This window comes from Equus przewalskii, chromosome 27, assembly GCF_037783145.1.
Source record: "Equus przewalskii isolate Varuska chromosome 27, EquPr2, whole genome shotgun sequence".
NCBI lineage: Eukaryota > Metazoa > Chordata > Mammalia > Perissodactyla > Equidae > Equus > Equus przewalskii.
In genome coordinates, this window is record NC_091857.1 from 14,397,691 (window position 1) to 14,409,829 (window position 12,139).

The 12,139-nt window shown below is 40.5% G+C and overlaps 1 long non-coding RNA gene across 2 annotated transcripts in view; it reads left to right on the plus strand.

Annotated features, from left to right (window-relative positions):
* LOC103549055 (uncharacterized) overlaps positions 1 to 8,566 on the plus strand; it is a 57,430-nt gene extending 48,864 nt beyond the window's left edge. For both annotated transcript variants that reach the window (XR_011534024.1, XR_011534023.1), the window contains 2 exons: positions 7,215 to 7,338; positions 8,439 to 8,566. This is a non-coding gene — a long non-coding RNA (uncharacterized lncRNA). The remainder of the gene's footprint in view (positions 1 to 7,214; positions 7,339 to 8,438) is intronic.
* The last annotated feature ends 3,573 nt before the right edge of the window (positions 8,567 to 12,139 follow it).

Sequence of the window (12,139 nt, forward strand, 5' to 3'; positions counted from 1 at the left end):
TATCTGAATGTATTCTTAATTTATGTTACTCTTATTATGAGTATGGTTTAGCATCTTTTCAACTATTTAGAGGTCATTCATATTTCTTTTTCTTTTTTTTTTGAAAATTGCTTTCTTGTTTCTTTTTTTAAAGATTTTATTTTTCTTTTTTCTCCCCTAAGCCATCTGTTACATAGTTGTATTTTTTTTTCATTTGTGGGTCCTTCTAGTTGTGGCATGTGGGACGCTGCCTCAGCATGGCTTGATGAGTGGTGCCATGTCTGCGCCCAGGATCCGAACCAGTAAAAGCCTGGGCCGCCAAAGTGCAGCGCACAAACTTAACCACTCGGCCACGGGGCCAGCCCCTTCTTTTTCTATTGATCCATAAGTTTCCAGAATTCAAAGGAATAAATAGTTAATGGCAGGGTTTCAGACCAGGACAAGTGGAAAAGAGATAATTAGGGGAACGGAGTCCGTCTAATTCTCCCCACCCTCACCTCCATGATACCGTCTAGGCAGTTGCCTCTTAGAGCAAAAGCTGCTTTCAGATATCCTGGGGGGCGGGGGGGGGCGGGGTAGATGGGAGGAAGGGCACTGCTTTTGGCTGGAGGGGGTTGAGGTTTTAAGGAGAAGGCAGTCTGCCCTCTGTGTGCACTCCATCACAATTAGTATGAAGAGTCAATCAGCTGTGAGTCAATCAGCCTAATAAAATTACTTTGTTTAATGTCCTACCAACCTTTTCATGCAATTTCCAAAGAGCCGCCTGTGAAAATCTCCTCAAGAAAGATGATCACCTGAGCTTGCAGATTTCATGCTGTAGAGCTCCACAATTTCTTGGGAGAAACCACAAAGCCATTCAATCACTCCCTTTGAGATGAGAATAAATAACAACAATGCCACGTAAATAGTGTCAGTCGGCTGTGGGAGCAAGCTGTCATTTCCAGGAGAGGGATGTGGTTTTACATCCACGGGTGCAGCATATGATCACGTTAAAAAACTTTCAAAGATAGCAGAAATTCAAATGATTTGGTTTTGTCATTAAGCTTCCTGCAGGTGTTCTATTTAGATCAGATGCCACATTTGTGAACCAGAAGGAAAGAAGTGGGCTTTTACTTAATTCATTGAATCTCAAAGAAAATGAACATTTTTTTTTTCCATGACAAACTGGAATTTTCCTCAGACGAGCTTGACATATTGCCTGTCTGTGGTCTAACTTGGTCAGAGAATGTCACTCCACTCTTCTAAAGTTGCCAGGATCAGAGGCCAAAAGGAAAAAGAATGGGGCTTTTCTAAGACTGCTGGATGATATCTTCCCCACAATCCATCCTGATGTGTCACTGCAAGTGTCCTGGTGACTAGGGTCAGACAGGAAAACAAAAAGAGAGGCGTTCTTGAAACCAGAAATGGCTTCTGGTAAGATAAAATAACCAGGAACATGATGGCTTCAGGACATTTATAACCAACCTGGGCTGGATCAGCATTTCAAAGTTTTTAACCAAGAAATATTGATTTATGTTTATTATGCTTTATGGCACTTTAGAGCAATTTGTAACACTTACATTAAGGAATGGATGGGCCGGGAGAAAAGCCAATATGGGCACGAAAAAAGATGAAGTGCTGTCAGGAATAGCAACTTTCAAGCATCAGGTGCAATTTTTTGCTTTTGCATTTTATCTAAACTATTTAACATGAAGCAAGAAAATGATTATTGATTTTTAAGTTACACAAACAAAAAATGAGATAAGTTGAATAAACCTAAAGGAATTCTTAAAATACACACAGATATATATACACACACCTAGACATGTGTACATCCTCAACCGTTAAAACTAAAAAGCAAAAATAAAACCCTTCTCTATCTACTTATTTTCAAAATACATTTAAGTAACGTTATTATGTAAAAATAAAGGGAACAAATAGTACTGTATAAAATATGGGTTTTTATTTCAAATATGAGTTATTTTAATAAAAAACAAACAAATGCAGCAAAATACTATACATCTTTGCCAAGATAGTCACTCTTCTCTAATAAGTTTTGATGAGTCAGGAAAGACTTTAGAGACCAGAGACATTTTCTTTGTATGTGTCCCATAAGAGCAGTTCCAGAATCTTAGCTTCAAGTAAACAAATGAAAATATGCAAAATAGTCTCAAGAGACCACAGTAATGTGTATTGAAAAATAAAGTTTTACAGATGTAGAAGTTGTTCATTCTTTTCATGATTATTTATTAACATCATCAATAGTTATTATTACGAAATACTTTCAGAGCTAGAAAGTTACCAAAAGCATTTATCTAATTCATTACTGTTATTATTAGCAATTTTAAACATTGAAACGGACATACAGCACATCTCCTTCAAAACAGCCTTGTTTTAAAGAACAGCCCAGGCTAAGATGAGGATAAAAGAGTAATTGAGAGTGAGATAGGTCACATTAAAATTTTTTAGGATGGATATAATTTTCAGTAACTTTAATTTGGAATTTTTCCTTTGGGAGAATGTTCATGACTACACAAGTCTTATAAGCATCATAGAAAAATCGAGTTTTGAGTTGAGTTTGTAAAGACTTAAGTAACATGATTTATCAATATAAGGAGATGCAGTTCTAAGAAAGTGAAGTTAACATCAGACAGAAAGTGTGGGTTTGGTGGATGAGAAATGGAATAAGGAATCTCTGATAAAATTGATAATCGTAGCAGGAAGTCAGTAAGATTTTAGAAGGCAAAGTAATACTAGCAGAGGACACTGAAGGCAATATTAAATATGACTTCAATGCATATGGACAAACAAAAACTTTGAAAGGGAGAGAGCTGGGATACAAGGATAAAGGAAAGAATATGACAGAATAGACCTTAAGAGAAATTGGTTCAGTTTGATTTGGGGGAAATCAGGTCCATATAGGGAAATAATATCTTCCCCAATTATCTAACTCCATGACTTTTCTCAGTCTAATAACTATCTGAATTCCACTTAATGTTTTGTACTATGGAATTTAGACTGGCAGTCAAGGCCTTTCAAAGTGTGATCCTAATATAGTCTTCCAATGATATTTCCCCAAATTCTCCATCATTCCAGGCAATCTATTCCATTTAGTCTTAAAACATTCAAAGGGCCTCTATGTATGGTAATGTGTATTCACTGACTGAGTTTTAATGGATACTTGTGTGGGGGACTGGCATTGGCCACCCCAAGATATGTCTCTTTGGCATGAGGATTATTTGGGGCTGGTTACTTTTAATAAACTGGGACAGGGAAGGAAGCTCTGAGGAGTGGAACTTGCTTACCCTTTGTTAAGAGACATTTACATTGTAAAGGAAATCTCCATCTGTAAAATTGTCTCCCTCTCTGTATCAGGAAGAAAGGGGGATGACCTTATCTCTAGAAACTCTTAATCAAAGGGGAAGGCAAGGACTTAAATATGCATTTGTTTATTGTGCTTGTCTGGTAACCTCCTGTAACTGACTCCCCCCACCCCCAACATCCTCCTTTGTCTTTAGCTGGATATGATATTTAAGGTGGTGGCTTCAACCATTTTGGTGAGTTGCTCAGCTTGCCTGAGCCTCTCCCATGTATGCATGTTATAAAGCTTTGTTTAATTTTCTCCTGCTATTCTGTCTCATGTGAATTTAATTCGTTCTCTGGCCAGACAAACCCAGAGAGGGTAGAGGAAATGTCTTCCTCCCCTACACTTGGATGCTTCATCCACTTGTCAGTGTGCCCTTCCCTCCCTCAGCTCCTGGAACCCTTGAACTTCATCACACATGGAGTCTCTCCATTAGAGTCCTGGTGTTCTTTGGGCAGCCCTCTTGGGTGGAGACTTTTGGAATGGCTCAAGGTCAGCTCCAATTGTCCCATGGGGAAATGAGCCTACTGGGGACAGTGCAGCTCCCTCCCAGGATTCTCTGTCTCATATTGCTCTGCCACCAGCAGGCAGCTTTAGTCACTCCTGTGGCCTTTAAATTTTTCAAGTCTATGTCTGGCCCCATTCCTTATTCCTGTGCTTCCTTCAACTACAGAGATACAAATCAGACTCTCCTCGCAAAGCTCAGACTTGGCTGGAGAAGGTGGGGGCAGAGCATTCTGACTACCCCTCCTTCTTCAACCGTTCTCTTTGCCGGACTGGCTATGGTGACTCCCTGTGCTGGCAGAACCAGCCTCAATCCCTGGCACATCTTTTCCAGGGGGTCTGTCCCCTCACCTCTCTTGGGTATGTCTACTCTCAGCCTTTGGTGCCTCAGACAAAACTGAGTTTAATGTTCAGTTACACTTAAATATTTAAATGTATTGTTCTTAAATAATATTACAGGTAGAAAGACTTTTTGGTGCTCTCTAGTATATGTCTTTCCAAAGAAAGAATCTTTTATTATGTTAGTCATTTGGCCTCAACTTAAATATATTGAGTTCATCACTTCTGTGGCAGTTTCATTGTGGGCTACCCCACATGGCTAGATTTTCCTTATGTTAATATACCATTTCTCTCAGTGTAATTTTGTCTTATCTGTCCTGGTTTTGTCCTCAGAAAAAACACTGAATTTTCAGTGTCAGCTCCTAGGATTGTTTCAGAATTCAGTGCTGTGTAAAGATGGCTGGGTAGTCAGTTTGGATAAAATGGCAGAAATAGGAAGAAGTGACTTAATTAACCAAACCCAGGGAAAAATGGTGGCCAAGAATCATATCATCAAGATATGGCAAAGACAATACAGGTGCAAGCAGGAATTAGGGATGACAGACAGAGTGACATTTTTGTGAATGTGGTTGTGTGTATCAATGTGCTGCTTAATTCAGGGCCAAGAGCATGAGGACATGACTGTGGATGTACAGATAAGAGACTGTAATAGCATATCTAAATGAAGTCTCCAAAAATGAAGTAGGGTTGGCTTATAGCATTGTGTGCTTGGGTGGGGAAAGTGGGGATACAGTTAGAGCAAAAAGCAAAACAATTAAGTTAAGATATTTTATATTGCAATATTTCTTTAGGCAGTTGATGTATAATCATCCTCCTTTAGCAAGAACAAAAGAGCTTAAGGGAGCTGACCTGGCCATGATGGTGAGGTGGGAGTGAAAGTTGGTGCCCTGTGAAGCCAAAACTTGTAGAGAAATCCCTGCTGAGATCCTAACAGTTTAGCAGGAGCTTGAGGTTAAAAAACACTGAAGAGATTCCAGTGGAGTGCTAAAATAGCAAGAGGCCTTAAAGCCAGGTTTGGGGAACCGAAAGTGCCAGAAGATTGAAAAGCTGAGAGTACTGGGTCAAGTAGGAAAGCCTGAGGGTGAGGCAAGTGTCTGTGATGAGTCTGATGCTCATAGTTGGATTCTAAGATCTCTGAACCATGACAATGAGTGGATCAGTTTCATTTAAAGGGCTGGGGGCAAGGCCTAATGATCAGTTACTTTCACTGAGTCATTTCATTCAGCTTTCACTTGAAGTTTAGGAACAGAAAATTTCTGGAAATGGAGTAACCCCACTGTCCCAAATAGTCCACCTTGATAGACATAATATTTTCCTGGTTGACTGTTTCTAACTTACTTGACAAAGAGGTAAAATGCCTTGTAGCACTGACCTGATCCCTTGAAACCTGAGTTTCTAGGCCTGCTTTAACTCTTCTAAGAGGTGGCAGTATAGGTGGCCCAAGGAGGTCTTGATTATGAAAAGTTTTGCTCCAGAGCTAGTGATTGACTTTGGCCAGTGTTGTTCCCTCAAGATATCAATGCTAGGAAGGAATTCCATACCCCCTTCAAAGTCAGAACCTTTCTGCAGGGTAGAGTAGACCAAGATCACAGTAAATGTTAGCCCAGCTTTTAAATGCCGGAACCTTACAGATGTGATAAGGACTGGACCGGGCAAATGCTTTCCTTTCCCAAAGATGTTGTTTCTGCCATAAATGTAGAAAAATGAAGAACAAGTCAATGGCAATCAGCAGTGGACCCCACAAATTACTGTACATCTCTAATCATCTTCAAAGACATTCCACCAATATTTAGTTTAGTATCACACCACCACTTTTGGCCAGACAAAACGTGGCCCAGAAACTTCATTTGAGTTCCTGAACACACAGTTTTTAGGGTCGGTCCTGAGGTGGTGCTCTTGTCTTGTAAGACTAGATTCATTAAACAGATCAGGATCTTGTCTAGACAAATGATGATGAGCCCTTGATGGAAGGCACCTTGCTAGAAGAAGGACACCAGTCTAATGGCATTCAGAGCTGCTAAGGGATGTCTGGGTGTCTGCCTTTCATTCAGTGCCCTTCCAGACCCAGACAAGGTTGTAGGTGCCCCGAATACCCAATAATTCATTTGCCAGAGAAGCAAAAAGAGGCCACAGCCCCTGGATGGTGTGTCTTGTTTGGCTTGGTCTAATGGAATGGAGAAGAGAGAAGAGGAGGTAAGGTTCTCTTGCAGAAAGGGTAAGGATTTCTGCCAATGCACTGAAAACCAGGTGTGGAGAAATCGTAACCAGAATCATGTAGCCACAGCATGAGACCCTGGCAGGGTCCAAGGATGGCTCATCTGAGTGTGGCGACCTGGGCTCAGATTACAGATAGAGAACGGCTGCCCTGCTGTGGGACTTGTGTGTAGCTGCTACATAGATGGATGATAATAGGAGGTGAGACATCACTTTGGGGTGACCAGAGAGAGGGCATTTCGACAGGTGGAGGAGCACCTCACTTAGACTCAGATAGCAGGGGTCTGGGAGATGACTGTAGCTGCTGAATAGGCTGAAAGTGAGAAATCAGGTCCTGCTTGAGCCCCTGAGAACAGAACGGAAGTGATGAGGGATGTAGATTCCAGTGGTGACACTGCTGGGGTCACAGCAACCAGAGAGGACAGCGTTCTTTTACCATCAGGAATTATCCAATTCTTCCCTTTGCCCATCTGTCGCCTTCTCCCCATGCTATCAGCTAGAGGAAATGTTTCATTGTTTTTAACGATAAAAGTTGTGTTTAACTTGAGCTAGTTAGTTACCTGTCTTATTGGAATGCTTAGTTTATAAACAGGATTCCCCCCCACCCCCACCCGCTCCCAGTAGTACTAGTTGCTTCTTCTTATTTCCATCTTTGTATCCAGAGATTCATCTTAGGCAAGATCGCAATTTGTATCAAAGAATGCCAATTTGTGACTTCTTTGCCAAAGAAAATCTTGCCAAATGGAGATCAGTTTTGAAAAACCAAAGATAAATGTACACGTCTTAAAGGTTTAATTGTATTATGTCCCTCTTTATACTTTGATTATTTTGACAGATGGGACCTTCACAATATACGCATTGTTCATCTAGAAACCCCATGAAGCTGTAACCTGAACCCCTTGTCCTGAGGCTACTGAAGGCGGCTCCATCCAATGGTGTCTGTGGACCCCAGTGGAGAGGTGAGTAAAGAGTTATTAAGCCACTTGAAATTGCTTTTAGTGCACTGAAAAGTGGCTGGGCCGTTTCAGGCCATAACAGTGTGGCGGCGTGCCCGACTGCCTACGTCAAGCAGTGTTTATAAATTAGAAATTACCAGCCATTTGGTTCCTTGCTGATCAGTCAGAGTCCTGGAAGACCGTGCCGACGTGCCTGGGGCAGAGTTGTTACTGGATCAAACAAAGCATAGCTCTTGGTTAATCAGTCATGATTTGTCTATCTGGTGGTGTTTTTGGAAGAGATTTGAAAGTGTACATCTCTTTAATTGCAGTGCTATGTGGCTAATTATTCCAACTAAAAGCAAACATGAAAATAGTTCTTTGAAAGTTCTGTTGCCAAGCACAGAAACTGACCATAAAATTCACAGACAAAGACAGTCCCGTGTGATTATGTCTAGATATATTTCACCCATCTGGTCACAAAAGGCTTGTTGACTAAGTGTCAGGCATGCAGCATGATCGGACGAGGCTCACCCCCCATTTTTTAATTGAGTCATTGCTAAGTACCTGCAACTATTTTAAGCCCTTTATATATATAAACAGATTTAATCTTCACAACAACCCTAGGGGGAAGGTATGGCTAATGATCCCATTTTACAGTTGAAAAAACTGAGGCTCGGAGAATTAAGCAAGTTTTCCAGAGTTCCTACATCTAGCAAACCCATGGGGCTGTGACATGAATGCAGCAAACTCTGGAGACCGTTCTTGCATTTGTTTTTCCAGATGTCTTGACTACATGTCCACTGGTGCTAAATCCGAGGGCTAGTGACCACAATCTCCTCTGGATTTGCTTAGAGTTTCTAGGAGCTCTCCAGATGCAGACAATCCCTCCAAGGCCCACTTTTGCTCTCCAGGAAGGCTGGAGCAAACCTCAGCCTGAAGTCATTGTTGCTGAGCAGCTGCCTCCCATCCTCAGCCCTTCCCCATCCCCCGTGTGATCCATTCCCAAAGCCTAGGCTGAGTGTGGATGGGTGTTCCTGAAGTCAGGCCACCTTTCTCAGTTTCTCCCTCACTCCTCATCATCTTAAAAACCAGTCCTCATGGCTTTTCTATCCACTTCACAGACAGGTAACTGGCCACAGCCACTGCTTTGAGGTAATTGGAGACTGGGAAGAATAAAGTAAGAAGAGAAAATATCTTCACCAAAGGGAAAATGGCTAGAAAGAAACAATAAAACAGACTTTAAATTAAATGTGGCAGATTGAATACGTATTCTTCTCTCTCAAAAGCCCCCCAAATGACAAGAATAAAGTGAAGAGGAGCAGACAAAAAAGCAGATGAGTCATGGGGCAGTGGTAACTCACAGAGATTTGAGCTTTCTGGAAATTTACATGCTGAAGGAGAAAAGCCAAGAGTGACCACAGAACCTTGAAAAGGCTCAGGGACTGGAGGCACCAAGCAGCTCAGAAGTGGGAGGCAGGAGATGGCTAATCCCAGATGGATCTATGAAACATTGTAGGGAACAGTTGTTACCTCCCAATGCCTTTTCTCATCCACATACCTGGTCCGCTGTCCCTCTTGACTCTGGAAGAAATGAGAAGGTTATGATCAAGAGTCCCATCAAAGTGAAGCTCTGGACTGGTGGACCAGTGAGCTAACCATGGAAGGGAAGCCAGTACTGAAAATGAAGGCATTAGGTGGTTATCTGCATTCTAAATGGTGAGATGCCTGGGCCTCCCTCTCCCCTCCCTTCCCCCAGATATCCCAGATTACAGCTGCCAGGTTTACAGGTCACTTAGCAAGAGGATGGAGGACCAGCTTTAGCAGAATTTCCTAGGCTGAGAGAAAACACTTGCAATTCATAAACCTGGGCTCCCACAGCTTACTCTCAGCTCTTTAGAACCTCAGGCTGAAATGGACAGATATCCAGTGATTTGAGAAAATCTGCTATTATTAAACATGGAATCCAAAACAGAAAAAAAAAAAAAAAAAGGACGTAGAGGAAACAAGAACAATGAAAACAAACTTCAAAATTTTAATTAATATAATCTGATAGTTAAGAGAAGAAATTGCATTTTTTTAGACAAGAACAGAAGATAATTAAGGGCATCTTTTGAGTAGGAGAATAAATAGAAAAAGAAATAGAGAATCAAAGAGAAAAGGTAAGAAAATTAGAGGATCAGTCAGGATATCCAAGAGATAGAAAAGAGGAGCTCCAGAAATTGAGAAAATAGAAAATCGAAGGTAGGAGATAATAAAAGAAAATTTCATAGAACTCCAGACATGAATTTTAAAGTAGTTCCTGCATATAGCAAGAATTTAATAAATGTTTGGAGCACAAATTCTAAAGAATCCATTTATATACAATGTAACAAATGAAAAGGACCTCATCAGGAAAACCTGAGACAAAGAGAGTATCTTAAAAGCTTACAGACAAGGATTGGCATCCAAATGTTTTGGACTTCCTAACAGCTAGAATTCAATGGAGCAAAACCTTCACAGATTTAAGGGAAAACAATTTACAACACAGAAGTCTATAGAAAATCAAATTATAAATTAAGTTTGAGGATAGAAAGGACATTTTCAGACATGCAACAAAATTTCAAAATCATTATCCATCCCTTCTGCTCCCATACTCCTCAGACTTACGCACTTTCTTGAGAGAATACTGGTGTATCAAGGGCAAATCAAGGGCACAAATCAAGGAAGACAAATGATTCAGGAACTGTGATCCAATGTGGGAGAGAAGCCGAGGGAATTCCCAAGATGAAGATGAAGGAAAGTACCAGGAAAATAACTGTGCTGAGGCTAATAGAGCCATCAGTCCAGATCAGAATGGGCAAACAGAGGGTTCTAGGATGAGGTTTCACCAAAAACCCCATAAAACCACCATGCATGACTGCATTTATACAGATTTAGAGTTCAGTCAGGCAGATTATGGATATGTTAATGATAGATTCAAGCAAATAAATGAGGCAATTACTAAATCCAGGAAAAACTAAAAGTTATGCAAGTAAGGGAATGTAGCTATGTTTTCTAGAAGTTTCCATGTGACTAAAAATTTAACATAAACATAACAAAGAAAATACCCAATATTTTAAAAGCATTATGGAGCTATCATGGAGAGATGGGGGAAAGAGAAGTATGTATGTTGGCAATGCGATCAGACTACTAAATCCTGGTCGTTTTTAGAATGAAGTAAATAGACAATTTGTAAAATTGGAAAAAAGTCCAGAAATAGCAATATAAGCACATTATTTGGAAACATGGAGGTAAATGGCAGAGGAGACAGGCAAAGCAATGGAAAGTCATCTTTCTCAGGCATAGAACTAGGCGATGGGAAGTATGGAACTATTCTTTTTACTTAAAAGAATTATGCCACTTGACTTTTTAAACCAGATACATATATTAGTTGGGAAGAAAATTTAAATTAGAAAGAAAGGGAAATAAAGAACAAGGGGAGAAAGGAAGGAGGGAGGAGAGGGAGGAATGAGGGAGGAAGGGAAGGAAGAAAGAAAGAGGAAAGGAAAAGATGGGAAGAACATAGCTTATCATTAGAAAAGTTCCCAAAGAACTGGTGCTGAGTGCTTGGGTTTTCAAAGGATGGAGGGATGAGTAGAGCAGGGCAGGAGTGATTTAGACAATCAGTGGGGATGTAGAGGGAGGGATTATGTAGCTGGAAGGAACAGAGATAGTCATTGAAGCAAATTTAGACGCAGTGCCTTCAAGGCATCTGGGAACCCAAAGAATAACGCCTTCATGGGAAATGAAAAGACATTCCCAAGATTTGATAATTGTCTAAGGTCAGTGACGGTATAGAGGAGTTCTATCTTTATCAGGTTGGAAGTTTCATAGTTTAAAAAGAGTAGTAAATGGTCCTCTCTTGAAGTAGATGCAGCCCCACCCCATGAGCAAAAGACTTGTGAACAGACGGTAGTCGTCTGCAAATTTGAAGGGTGCCTCTTCTCCCCAGTGAACACAGCCCCATGCCAGGGCATGTGGGTTGCTGAACACAATGTGAGCAGAATTTCAGTCCTCTCATGCCCCCTTGGCTGAGGATTCCAAATTCACCCTCCAGGTTTCCAGTCCACACTCCTAAGCCTGATCTGGGGGGATCAGAAAACATAGCTAGCTTGTAGGCTAAAGAGGGTGATGTGTCTGCCCACCTCTGCCTGCTTCCAGGCTTCCAGACACAATGCAGACTTGAGCTGTAAGAGGGAAAGAGTACTAACTAGGCACGAGTCTAGAATTTTATTACGATCCTCTACTCGATATTGTTGTTGATAAAATGAGATTATATTTGTAACTAAAAATGACTGGATGAGTTTTTATCATGTGAATACTCAAGGTGTCATCCAAGTGGCAAGAAAAAACAAGTTTTCAGGCCAGGTCTAAAATGACACTGGACAAGAAATCAAAGTTGTTCTCTGTGTCCAGCTGGTGCATTAAAATAGTTATGGAATGATCTTATTATGTTAATGGAGGTATATCTATTACCATCAGTTACAAGAACAATTGAAGAAGGGTATCCATCTATTACTGTAAGTGCTGGGTATTATGCCTTAACACTTAAATATTGCCCAGCAAATATAACCACAACTTTATATACCCAAAAAGCAATTCAGAAGAGGCTATAAAAATTTAACGTGATAAATGGAGAAAGTCAAATAACTCTTCAATGGTATCATATCACTATAACAGACTTAACTCCATTTTGAGTTTACTCAATCTAGTTTCACTTAAATCAAAAAAGTAGCTTTATTCATCATGTATTCAAGGAATATATGCATACATAAATTTCTTAAAATGTCAATAATGTTTCAAA